General features: G+C 36.7%; 1 pseudogene; it reads right to left on the bottom strand.

The window, feature by feature from the left end:
- Positions 1–9,346: 9,346 nt before the first annotated feature.
- LOC114608639 lies at positions 9,347–11,372 on the bottom strand (annotated as a pseudogene).
- Between the last annotated feature and the right edge of the window lie 641 nt (positions 11,373–12,013).

Raw genomic sequence — 12,013 nt, 5'->3', positions numbered from 1 at the left:
ATCAAAACACATGATAAATGCTTTTTAGATATCACCCATTAACAGTGATCACTGAAAGATTAGGAAGAAACCATACAGGAGATATGGTATAGGTCAATTAAAAACATAAAATTACACTTCTAAAATACTTAACCACATTCCCTCAACTTATGATCTTGAAGATGTTTACAAGTGCCAAGAGAAAGAGAAAAGTCCTTAAGATAGGGGTTGATTATTTAGGGGCGACAGTGTTGATATCAGGGAAGACCCAAATCACAAATTCACACAGAATGCTGAATCAAGGGAATGATAACAGCACACAGGCACTTGAGAAGAAGTTCTGAAAATTGATCCAGTGCTGTGCTATCTATCCAAGGTTTGATTATGTTGAAGCAATGTGGAAACATTCCATGAAGTTTTGGAAACAACATTAGAAATGAACAATGCTCAAAGAAGGCTTAAAGGAGACAATGGTGCCACCACCCAGGGTGGCATGTGTATATAATCCATAGGGTATTGTTAGGATTCTTAGAAAAGTATTGCTTCATTAATGGACTAAATTTCACTTTAAACAGAACAGTTCCCTGTTCCTCATTGCTTAATAAGCCTGGAAGCTAGACTATACTTGTAAAATTGTTTCAAATACCTTCATTGTGATCCAGATCTGATTCCAAACTATATTTGAGGTTAAAAACATGTGGCTTCTAAAAAATTGTGAATTTACATTATCTTCAAAATAATATAGTCACTAGCTATGGAATAAAAATAGAAATATGGCTCACCATGAAGATAAGGTAGTTAACATAAACAAATCCAGAGTCAGACAAACAGTGGAATCTATGAACAAGCAAATTAAGTATCCATCTTTACAGGTATAGCTGTGTTTCTCTATCTCTAGCTACTTCAAGTCCCTGGGAGAGTTATTATAAATTATCCTGATAGCTAAATCGCAAAGTATATTACAAGAAATCTCCTGAGACCTGGGAATCACTCATGGTTGGAGAACCTGTTTTGACCATATGTGCTCTTGTGTACAATCCCCAAACAACAAAAGTCATGATAAAACAAAAGCTAGAGAACAACATACCTGATAAAATTGACTTTAAGGCAACTAAACCAAAATGAACTATAAATATATATTATGCTATATTTTGTATGTACAGTATGTATATATGTTAACACATCATGAACAAAGGAGTTTGCTTAAGTAGTACATGTTTAACATTTCAAAGCTAATACAAGCAAATAGGTCAGCATACTCACAAATAAGAAATCTATGATCATTTCACTAATGTGAGGAAAAACATTTGAAAGTACATAAAGACTTTGTTGAGAAGGAAAAAGTTAGCAAATAAGGAATGTAAAGAAACATTCTAATCCTAATCTACATCTAAGGAAGAGTAAAAACCCAATAGGTCATAAATGAGGCACAGAGTAAAAATATGTACTCTGAAAGATGCTATTTAACATTTTAATGTCAAAGTGACAGTGTAGGTAAAGGAAATAAAAATTATAAAAGCTTTTTATTTCACATTTAATATGATATTTTAAGTAAAAGAATAACATCCTCAACAAAGAACTTTTAGAAGTCATAATTAAGTTTATCAATGTTGTAGAGTATAGGTCAATATAAAAGAAACTATATTTCTATAATAACTACTATAACATTCTGAACTCCTGGGAAGACTGTAGACTGTATGCATACCATACCACTTTCTCCTTCCTTTAGAGTTAGTGCAAGAGACAGAGCAAGGAGGGAAGGAGGGAGGGAAGAAGGGAGGGAAGGAGGGAAGGAAGAAGGGAAGGATGAAGGATACTGTCAGTCATCAGGTCAAGAAAGTGCCCCTCAGGAAAACTGTACATTCTAGAGTGTTTTGAACTACCACTGAAGCTTACCACATGTTGATCAACACAATGTTCTCCCTGGCTATTGTTACCCTTATTCTGTGAGGCTGTTATTCTAAGGCATTCTCTTTGACCAGTTTTCAGTCTTGTTTCTCAACTCACCACATTTTACTATGTTTACGAAAAGACTTTATTGTGATTCTTTGTTGCTTTGCTCTGTTTGAACTATGAATGCTTTCAATGGAGAATAAAATTTAAAGGATAGGAAAACATAGAAATTTTAATTTTTTTAAAAAAATATTGTAGCATGTGTTCTATTTATTTGGTGCCAAAATTCTAACAAAGTGTTTTTGAAAACATCATTTTAACCACCACATAGCACAGGCAAAGAGAGGTATTTCCAGGAACATCTGGCAAACACTTCTCACTGATTCTCATCATACCTTCAAAAATATATTTTGATGCTACTCAACCCCCAAACTACTTTGTCTAGAAGGGATGCAGAAAAAAGTATTGAAAGGGGACTCTTATGCAGTTGTCTGCTCAAATGATGATTAAATGTTTAAGAAGTTGTAAAGGAGGCTTTCAATTCCTTCCTGGCTCAAGGTCTACCAAGAACAGAAATATTACCACAATAGAATTTAATAAATACTAAATATATAAGATTTCTCACCAGTCACCTTTCCCTATGCATCTGGCTCTCTAGTTCACCATTCTGATTCTTTCCATGAGCATTCATAATTCTCCTATTTCTCTTCCCTTGAACAGCACCCTCTTTCACTAGTCACCTTTCTCCTATGCCTTTGTCTTCATCTTCTCTGCCTCCTTTTGTTCTGTCTTCCATTGCTGTCCTACTGGACACACATTGACTAGTCATGATCTTCTTGCTCAGATTGTTTGACTTTGTTCTTCCTTCATGAACAACTCTTCCTCTTCTCAGGTATTTGCAAAGATGTCTCCATTTTTCTCCTGGAGGTTTTGTTCAGATCTCTTCCTCTCACTGTGGCCATCAACATTAGTGTTGCACAACTCTTGTCACACACAACACAAATTCATAGGTTAAAGAACACAGCCTGAGAGGATCTTTCATGTGTTTTTTTTTTTCAGTGATTCCAATTTGGGAACTGGAAATGGTTAAATTAGTGCTTACATTAATTTAGAGTATACTTGTGGAAACATACATGAGGACTGGGCAAAACAGGATGTACTTGATTGAAATTTATTGCATTGGGGGGACATATTTACACCAAATTAAAAAATAATTATAACTACAAGTATTACAAAATATACAAAGTGCACTAATTCGCCATTTTCTAGTAATAGTCTGGATAATTATGACAAAAAATTCCAGCACAGTAATATATGAAAGGCACAAGAAATCATGTAACATTTGAATTTTGTAGGTCAAACCTATGTTGCAAACAAACAAGCAAAACGAAACAAACCCCAAAACAGATCATTTCCAAAATTAACAAATCTTTAAATATACACATTGTCTAGTACAAAATAATTACTCATGAATAATTCTAGTGAATTTAGTCTAGTACTAAAAGTGTATTGTACACATATTAGAAAATAAAGTGATAATTGTATGATTTATTTATCACTCTTTCATATATTACATCCTGACCTCAGTTTACCCTTTTTCTGATCCCTCAAGCCTTCTTGCTTTCCCTCAGATCCACACTCTCCTCTTTGCTTCTCTTCAGAAAAGAGCAGGCCTCCTAGGGATATCAACCAAACATGTTAATAAGCTACCACAAGACCAGGCTCATATCATTACATCAAGGCTGGAGGATAAGGCAAACCAGGAAGAGGAAAAAGGTCTCACAAGTAGACAAAATGTCAGCGACAGCCCATGACCCCATTCTTAGGAGTCCCACAAGAACACCAAGCTACTCAGTCGTAACTTATATGAATGTTTAAGTTTAAATTGTTATCTAGCGTCTGCAATCTGAATTTAAAAACCGTTTTAGTCTGATTAATTTATTCTTGTACTGCTTGACTTCACCATGGGCATTTGATTCATATCACATGGAAATATTTTTTTAGATGCACATTTGAACTCCATGGAGTTGCATATAATTTCCTGCCCTTAAGCTCTCCCACTTTCACAGAGGACGTGTTTATTTCCTGTAAGACTGATTTGTGATAAAGAACTTTCAACAGAATCCTGGGCATCTCTTGGTTACAAATACTCTGTCTACAGGCTTATGGTGCTTAAACACACTGAAATACTACCTGCTTTCTGAATGCCAGTAGCTAGGCATTTTCTTGTCAAAACTGAAAACAGTGTCAAGTCCCTGTCTTCAGAAATATTTAGAGCACATTTAAGATCTTGGTCCTATAAGGTAATTGCAAAGAGCATATAACTTGGAAACAAATGTATCCATCGCCCAGCAATCTTTCTGGTAATCTGGGTAAGCATCAGGAAGAGAGTGAGAAGAGCATGCTGGGCCAAAACTAGCAGAGGCAAGGGAACTGATAAAAGTGTTTCTTGAGAGCAAAACTCTTCTTACAGGATGCACATCCAAGATGGTATGACTTTGTGTCATAAATTGTGGCATACGATGAGAATTGAATTTATTTCTGAATAATGATATAGTGGTGTGATAAAGTAAACAGAGTATGTTTCACATGTTTTCCTGAAGGTTTCTATTTTAATTTCACTTTTAATATTATCCCATTCTTTTAGAGTATTGCATGTCATTTCTTAGATGGAAAACTGCTCAGTTGAGTAAAATTTTGGAAAATTCAGGATAAAACTCTTATCAAAAATAAAATGCCCCTGTGAGTATCCCATTATAGATGCTATACAATAATGGGGAAATCACAGCCTGGCAAGACATGCTGACTAATGATTTCATTATTTAATAGCATGGACATCATTTTTTTTTCTACGGAATTTTAGTCCAGTTAATGCAGGTAAAATCTATATCTAGCATCTGTTTTGGCCACGAAACCCATTGCTAGATAGGTCATAGGCCCTAGTGAAGAGTCTATTGCTATTACTCTACTAACTGAACATATTATTAAACATAATGACTTGTTATATCAATAGATTAATGCATCTCTCAAATCTAGTCAGAGAATCTACTATTTACAGTAAAAGATTATTATCATATAGAGACCCGCAACTAGCCAAAAGTGCAGTGAATATGAGAGTTTTGAATGCTCACAGGACCTTCTCAGAAAGTTCTAGGCTCATTGTGGAATAGAAGACAGAAAGATTGCAAGTGCTGGAGGCAGTGAATGACTCCAAGCAAACAATGTTCTACAGACTTGACTGAACAGCATCTCATATGAACACACAGTAATTGTAACAGCATGTACAAGTTCTTTGGGAGCTTAAGGCATTGATAACGTAGACTGTAAATGTGTGCTTATATTTAGAAACTTTGTTTTACTTAGAGGTTTCAAGTTCTCACGTATATTAACAAAATATTAGATTTTTAGAGTAAACAATAGGAAAAAAAATTCTTACTGTTTCCTTGACAATTATAAATACTCAATGCTTTTGGAACTGAATACCAGGTACTCATTCCTAGCCTTTGATAAATTGTTTGGCTAGGCACATAATTGCCGAATGTGAGAGTATGGGTGCCATGTGATTGCTTGTGTAAAATCAGACTCTTACTCCACCTTTCTAAACTTGTTAAATAAGAATCCAGGGTACAAATATCTTAACATGAGCCATTGATATTAGAGAACAAATTATGTGTGTTTCTACAGAATCCCATAAATGAAAGTATGTTAATCCTTTGTCAACTATTTCATAAGAAACTTTGAAACAAATCATCTATGCTTTGTTGAAGTTGTTATTCTTAATGTTGTGATTATTCAAAAAATAACTTGCTTATCTATTAGTCACAAGATATTAGTTCTGACACAGAGGTTTGGAAGTCATGACTGTACTGTAGGCTAGAACTACCCTCTGTTTAGTTAAGATAACTACACCCAGGACCTGTAGCATCCCAACCTCTCTACAGTACTGAAATTCCAATCAGCCAATTATTCTCTGAAGACACATCCTCTTTCCAGAAGTTCCCTTCACAGTACTGGGGCAATCAATACTGCAGCTCAAGACTGATTAAATGACTAATAAATGACAAAATAACCTACCTGATAAGGCTACTTCATGGTGGATCATACAAAACATGGCAGTAAATTGGAAATAATTGATTTCAAGTCCTGTTAGACAACTGTCCCTTAGTTCAACCGAGAAAAACGAATGACTGAGTGATCTATTGTGTCAGTTTGCATTTTCAGGTCCAAAAATACAGGAAAGAAGACAATATAGAAGAGAATGTACTTGGTATTTATTTGTGAAATGAAATGAATTTCTATCAGAAACACTAGTGTTAGTGTGTTTAAAAGTATAAAATTGAAGATATAAATTCAATAGAAATTAGAGATGTACACAGCACTAGGTACAGAAAGAATTCTTCTGGAAGGGTTTTCCATATTTTCCATAGTATTTTTTTTCTTTTTTTTTTTTACAATTAGACTGAAGCACAGAGGAAGCATGACCAATCACGTATATGGGGAAGCCAACAAAGCACCTGGATAGAATCCAGAAAAACAAGAAAAGAGTTATCTCTAAAGCTCATAATGCTCTGGATACTTGATTGATAAAGAAAGCTTCACATAGATAATGTTAGTAGATATGGCCTGGTGCCTAAATGAACATCACAGGCCGTGTAGAAAATGAAATATGAATTAAACTGTAAAAAGTTCAACATACCACCTGACTTCTGCAACTTCAAAATTTTTAACTGTAACTAATTTGTTAAGAGTAAACTGCATTTTCATTCTTGTGTGTTGCTTTCAAATAATATTTCAATATATGTTAGATTTTTAAAAAATCTTAGCTGCGATCCAATGTTTAATGTGAATTACCTGAGTACTTTTTAAAATTTCCCATTGTCTTATGCATATTTATTGTATAAAAGATGTTCAACAATTTAAGTTTGAAGACTACCTGAGGAATATATTGGGAACACCAAGTAAAATTTTAAAGCATTGTAATACAATATATTGAAAGAAAGAAGTTATGAAAATTAATAATTTTTATTGCTACATTTTCTATTTTCTTTTTAAAATTAGTTATATTTATTTACATTTCAAATGTTGTTTCCCTTTCCTGTTTCCGTTCCTCACACTCCCTATCCCATCTCCCTCCCCTTGCCTCTATGAGGGTGCTCCCCGACCCACCCACTCCTGCCTTACTGCCCTAGCATCCCCCTCTGCTGGGGCATTGAGCCTCCACAGGATCAAGGGACTCCCCTCCCATTGATGCCAGATAAGGCAATCTTCTGCTACATATGCAGCTAGAGCCATGGGTCTCTCCATGTGTACTCTTTGATTGGTGGTTTAGTCCCTGGGAGCTCTGGAGTGTCAAGTTAGTTGATGTTGTTCTTCATATGGGGCTGTAATCCCCTTCAGCTTCTTCAGTCCTTCCTCTAACTTTTCCATTGGGGTCCCTGTGCTCAGTTGATGGTTGGCTGTGAGCTTCCATATCTGTATTTGTCAGACTCTGGCAGCGCCTCTCAGGGAACAACTATACCAAGCCCCTGTCAACAAACACTTCTTGGCATCAGCAATAGTGTCTGGGTTTTTTGTCTGCAGATGGGATGGATTCCTAGATGGGGCAGTCTCTGAATGGCTTTTCCTTCAGTCTCTGCTCCACTATTTGTCCCAGCATTTCCTTTAGAAAATAGCAATTCTGGGTTAAAATTTTGAGATGGGTGGGTGGCCCCATCCCTACATGGGTGGCCATGCCTATCCACTGGATATGGTCTCTCCAGGTTCTATCTCTCCTTTGTTGTGTATTTCAGCTAATGTCATCCCTGTTGAGTCCTGGGAGACTCTTGCTTCCCTGTCATCTGGGACTTTCTGGTGGCTACTCCCAGTTCCCCATCCCCCACTGCTGCACACTTTTCAATTTCCTGACCCTCTGTACTTCTCCCCTGTCTCCTCCCACACCTAGTCCTCTCCCCCTTTTCCCCCTCTCTCCCAGGTCCCTCCCTCTACCTCCCATGATTATTTTGTGCTTCCTTTTAAGTAGGATTGAAGCATCCACACTTTGGTCTTCATCCACTCTTTGGTCTTTCTTCTTCTTGAGTTTCATATGGTCTGTGAGTTGTATTGTGGGTATTTTTTTTCCTAGTTTCAATCATCCCTTATTGTCATAATTTCTGGGAAACTTTCAGGTAGTGTATTTCGAGAAATTATATTTTTCTGTCCCATTCCTCCCTCTAGTGTTACAGTGTCTATATTACATGGACTGGCACAGCCATAGCCACTGGAAACAGAGTCCTGAACCTGCGCTACTGTTTGACACACTGTTTGACACAGTTCCAGCAAAGCTGAGTGAACTGCTACAATCACTGTCCTTTTTTTTTTTTTTAGCTTTAACTTTATTTTAGTGATATGTACAAGAGTTAACAAATTACATTTAAAATGGAATTTGTTACGGTAATTCCACAGAACTTAAAAACATACAACACTGCATGGTAAAAACAGCTTCATTCATATACAAAAAATAATCCTTTGAGACTTATGACAATGCCTGGAAATTTTGGACATAAGCTTTTTAGCTTTTTGCAAAGAATATTTTAAAAAATGTAAAGATCTGATTAACCAATTAGTGCAGTACTAGGAACGATAATAAACATTGTTAGTAAAGAGGTTACAGTGATTTACACCAGGTATAGACAGGGTTCAATGTAGTCTCATTAAATAAATGTTCAGTTAAGAAAATAGTTTTGAAAAAGATCTTATATTGAAGCCATGTATTAATTTTGTTGAATCAGCATATATAAATCAATAGTCAAGTTTATTCAGTTAAAGAAAATAGGACTATGCTTTCTTATACTCATAAATAGTATGTATATACTTATAGCTTATATACAAGTGAAAAAAAGTTCTTTGTAAGAAAAAAATACTGCCAATCCAGTTGCTAAGGTTGAAGTAGTTCTTTATCCACATACTAGCTACATCGGTAAAAATGTCTTATTTAAATCACATTCAACCAGCATAAATAGTTAAGATGAATATTGTTGTAAACAATAGAAAAACCAAATTTGTTTGTATTTTAAATTTCATCACTGAGTAACAATTTACTGCTCAGCTTAGAATGTTTTATAAAGGCTCAACATTTAATGTAATCAAGTCCAAAGCCCACTAAAGAGTAAACACAGTGAATGCTTTTCAGAGTGCGTAATTTCTAAAGCTTCCACTTGGAGTATTTATCCAATACCGGTTCACCAGCAACAAAATAAAATGTGCTTAGCTATAAAAATACTAAGGAATGTTACTGAAAAGGAAAGGCTATTTGGTAGAAGTGACTACAAAAATAATTAGTTTAGAACTTTGTAAAGCTTTAATGGAAGAACATCAGTACACTGTCTTTCCATAAAACTTTAAGCATGATCAATACCAAGACTGTGAATGTCTACCTTTCATGTACTTAAAAAGGAATTGCAACAAAGTATCTCTTAAAAAAATGTAAGATAAATGATCATGCAGGTGTTGATCTGCAGGCATTTGGGGATGCTAATGTCTGTGCTGGACTGTCGTCTTTGGCTTCACTGGCAGGAAGGATGGGCAAGGTGCTACTTGGAAATGCAGACATGGGACAAGGAGTGCCAACATTTTCATCAGTGTCGGAATCTGGCATTGTTACTTCACTGTAATCAAGTCCCAGGATCTCACAAACTGCTTGTGGCAATTCCTTGCACTGTGCCATCTGTAGGGAAATTGCTTCTGCTTTACACACTATGTCTTCTACATCAATTTTCATGGACAATTCATTGATGTGCTTAAGGATTTCACTGAAGCCGTAATGCTTTTCCATTATCTGTTGCTTTTCTGATTCCAGGATAGCACAACACAGAAGATGAAAATTCTTACAGGGCAGTTCAGCAGTTCAGTCCACATTCATTACCTCCCATAATCATAGCATATCTAGAAAACTAAATTCCCTTTTGAATCTGATTTAAAGCCATCTGAAGCAAAAATAAAGATATCCAGAGTTCTGGGATTCTAAATAGCTACAAAATCCACTGTCCAATAATCTTAGTAAGGTGCTCAACTGGATTAACTAGGTCTTCATGCCTTGCATTTATTCTTTAAAATTTTGATGCATCTGGTCCACATAAGAGGCAAAGCACCAAAAGGCATCCACTTCATTCTCCATCACGTACAAAAGCGGGGAAAGCAAGTCGCTCATTCCTTGTACGTATCCTAAATCAAAGTCATACATGCAGTAGGTCATCAAAATGTCGTGAAGTAGAATCAGCCCTAGGTTATCTTGGCCTTCATAAAACTTGTTTGTTCGATCTGTTCGGTTGACATTTTTCTCAATCAGACTTCTATAGTCTCTCAGGCGTGGGTTTCTCTTCTCTTGTGCCTCGCAGACAGACTTCCATTGCAGTTTCATCCTGAAGTACTCATCAGTTTTTTGTTTTGTAATTGAGTTCTTTCCTCTTTGGTACTATCCCAAGGAAAATAACCCAGGAGGAATTTCCATGCTTGCTTTCTTAATGAATTACTAAGACACCCTCTGAATATCATCTGCTTCATGCTCTCAACAATGACAGTCTTCCTTCAGAGTCCAGGCGTTTGATCCATTCTTCCAGGGACACTGGTTCCCACCTTTGAACAACAGGTCGCTCTCCCAAATCAATTCTCGTGATGACTTCAAATCCTGGTTCCTCTTGCTGATTTATCTTTAGGCCTGGAATAGCATCACTAAGAAAATCCGCCTTTTCTGAAGGTGGTTGTTGATGTGTAGAGGGATCGCTGCCTCACAAACCATCAAAAATGTAGTTTGTAACTTTGGAAAATCCTACCATGGTTGCTGTATAAGGATCCTTTTTAATTTTTTATATTAAGCCATATGCTGGTTCATCAAGAAGATTTTCAAAAGACTGTGAAAGACTCTTATTCTGACAATTGACAAGAAGTGTTCTACTATCTTGTGGTGATTCACACAACACCACATATTTCTCAAGAGACTCGATCAGTAGTTTGCTGTCTCCTTGATGGAAGTGCAGAGCAGGAAGCATGACATCATCCTTTAGACAAAAGACCAAATAAGACCAGCCCATACCCTCTTTGCTTTGCTTGATTGATTTCAGGTCTGCCAAACTGAACAGAAACTACCATTTGCTTTTCCTGTTTCTATGGCTTGGAGCATCTCCATTGGTATGTGGTTTCTTCTTAAACGACACTGTATTAACCATGTCCCATTCTGCTTCATAACTGTTCTGGTGTTCCGATCCTCGGTGAGCTCGCTCTTTTGGAGCCTGAGTCCAATCTACAACTGAACTGGAGTCCTTTCCAGCATACAGAATACTAGAAGAATCCAATGCATCATCCAATGGTCGCCAGTCCACTATTACTTCAGCATCCTTTTCTAAAACACGCAATATTCCTGAAATTAAGCTGTCTTGATCATTTGCCTTTCCACAAGATGAGTGAATATATACCCCTTCTTGTTCATATATAATCTTCCAGCTCACAACGCCCGCCGCCGCCGCCATGTTCCCCGCCCCGCGTGCCTGGTGATGATGTAGCAGAACCTCACATGTCTCTCGGAATCGCTGTCCTTCTATCTCTAACTTTTAGGTTTTGATCTCTGCATGTTGCATTCCTGGGGACTTTCTGCATTATGATTCATTTTATGTCTTTTCCTGAGAATATACTTTCTGAGTCTTGTAAGGAAAATCCTACAATTAACTTTATCAGGCCACTATTTGGAAGTCTTCCTTATGTCCTGGAGATCATTAAGCACAGATAAGCACAAAGCTGGATGACACCATTACTCCAGAAATCTACTTGGGGTATCTGCCCCTGAGAAAACTCAACGAGCGTAATTGGTGCAGGGTAAACAGAGACAACTGACAAACTCTGACTGGCCAGGAGACTAGGTTACAGGCAAATAGTTACAGGGTACACCCCTCTCCACAAAGGCCCCAGCACCATATATTCTCTGAACCATGTATCCCTTCAGGTGACAGCCAGATTAATGGCCTCCCACCCCCTGAGATTAGAATTTGAGATCTTTGACAGAGAAGTAAGTATCAACTCACTTAGTAAAGAGACTTTGAAACAAATTTTAATTTTTGATAAGTCATTTGAGTTCACAAGCATCATTGGGAAATTGTACAATGCTATAGTAGGA

The sequence above is a fragment of the Grammomys surdaster genome, unplaced genomic scaffold (assembly GCF_004785775.1).
Source record: "Grammomys surdaster isolate TR1022 unplaced genomic scaffold, NIH_TR_1.0 125928, whole genome shotgun sequence".
NCBI lineage: Eukaryota > Metazoa > Chordata > Mammalia > Rodentia > Muridae > Grammomys > Grammomys surdaster.
Note: the sequence above shows the minus strand (reverse complement) of the source record. Positions and strands in the feature narration are given on the sequence as shown.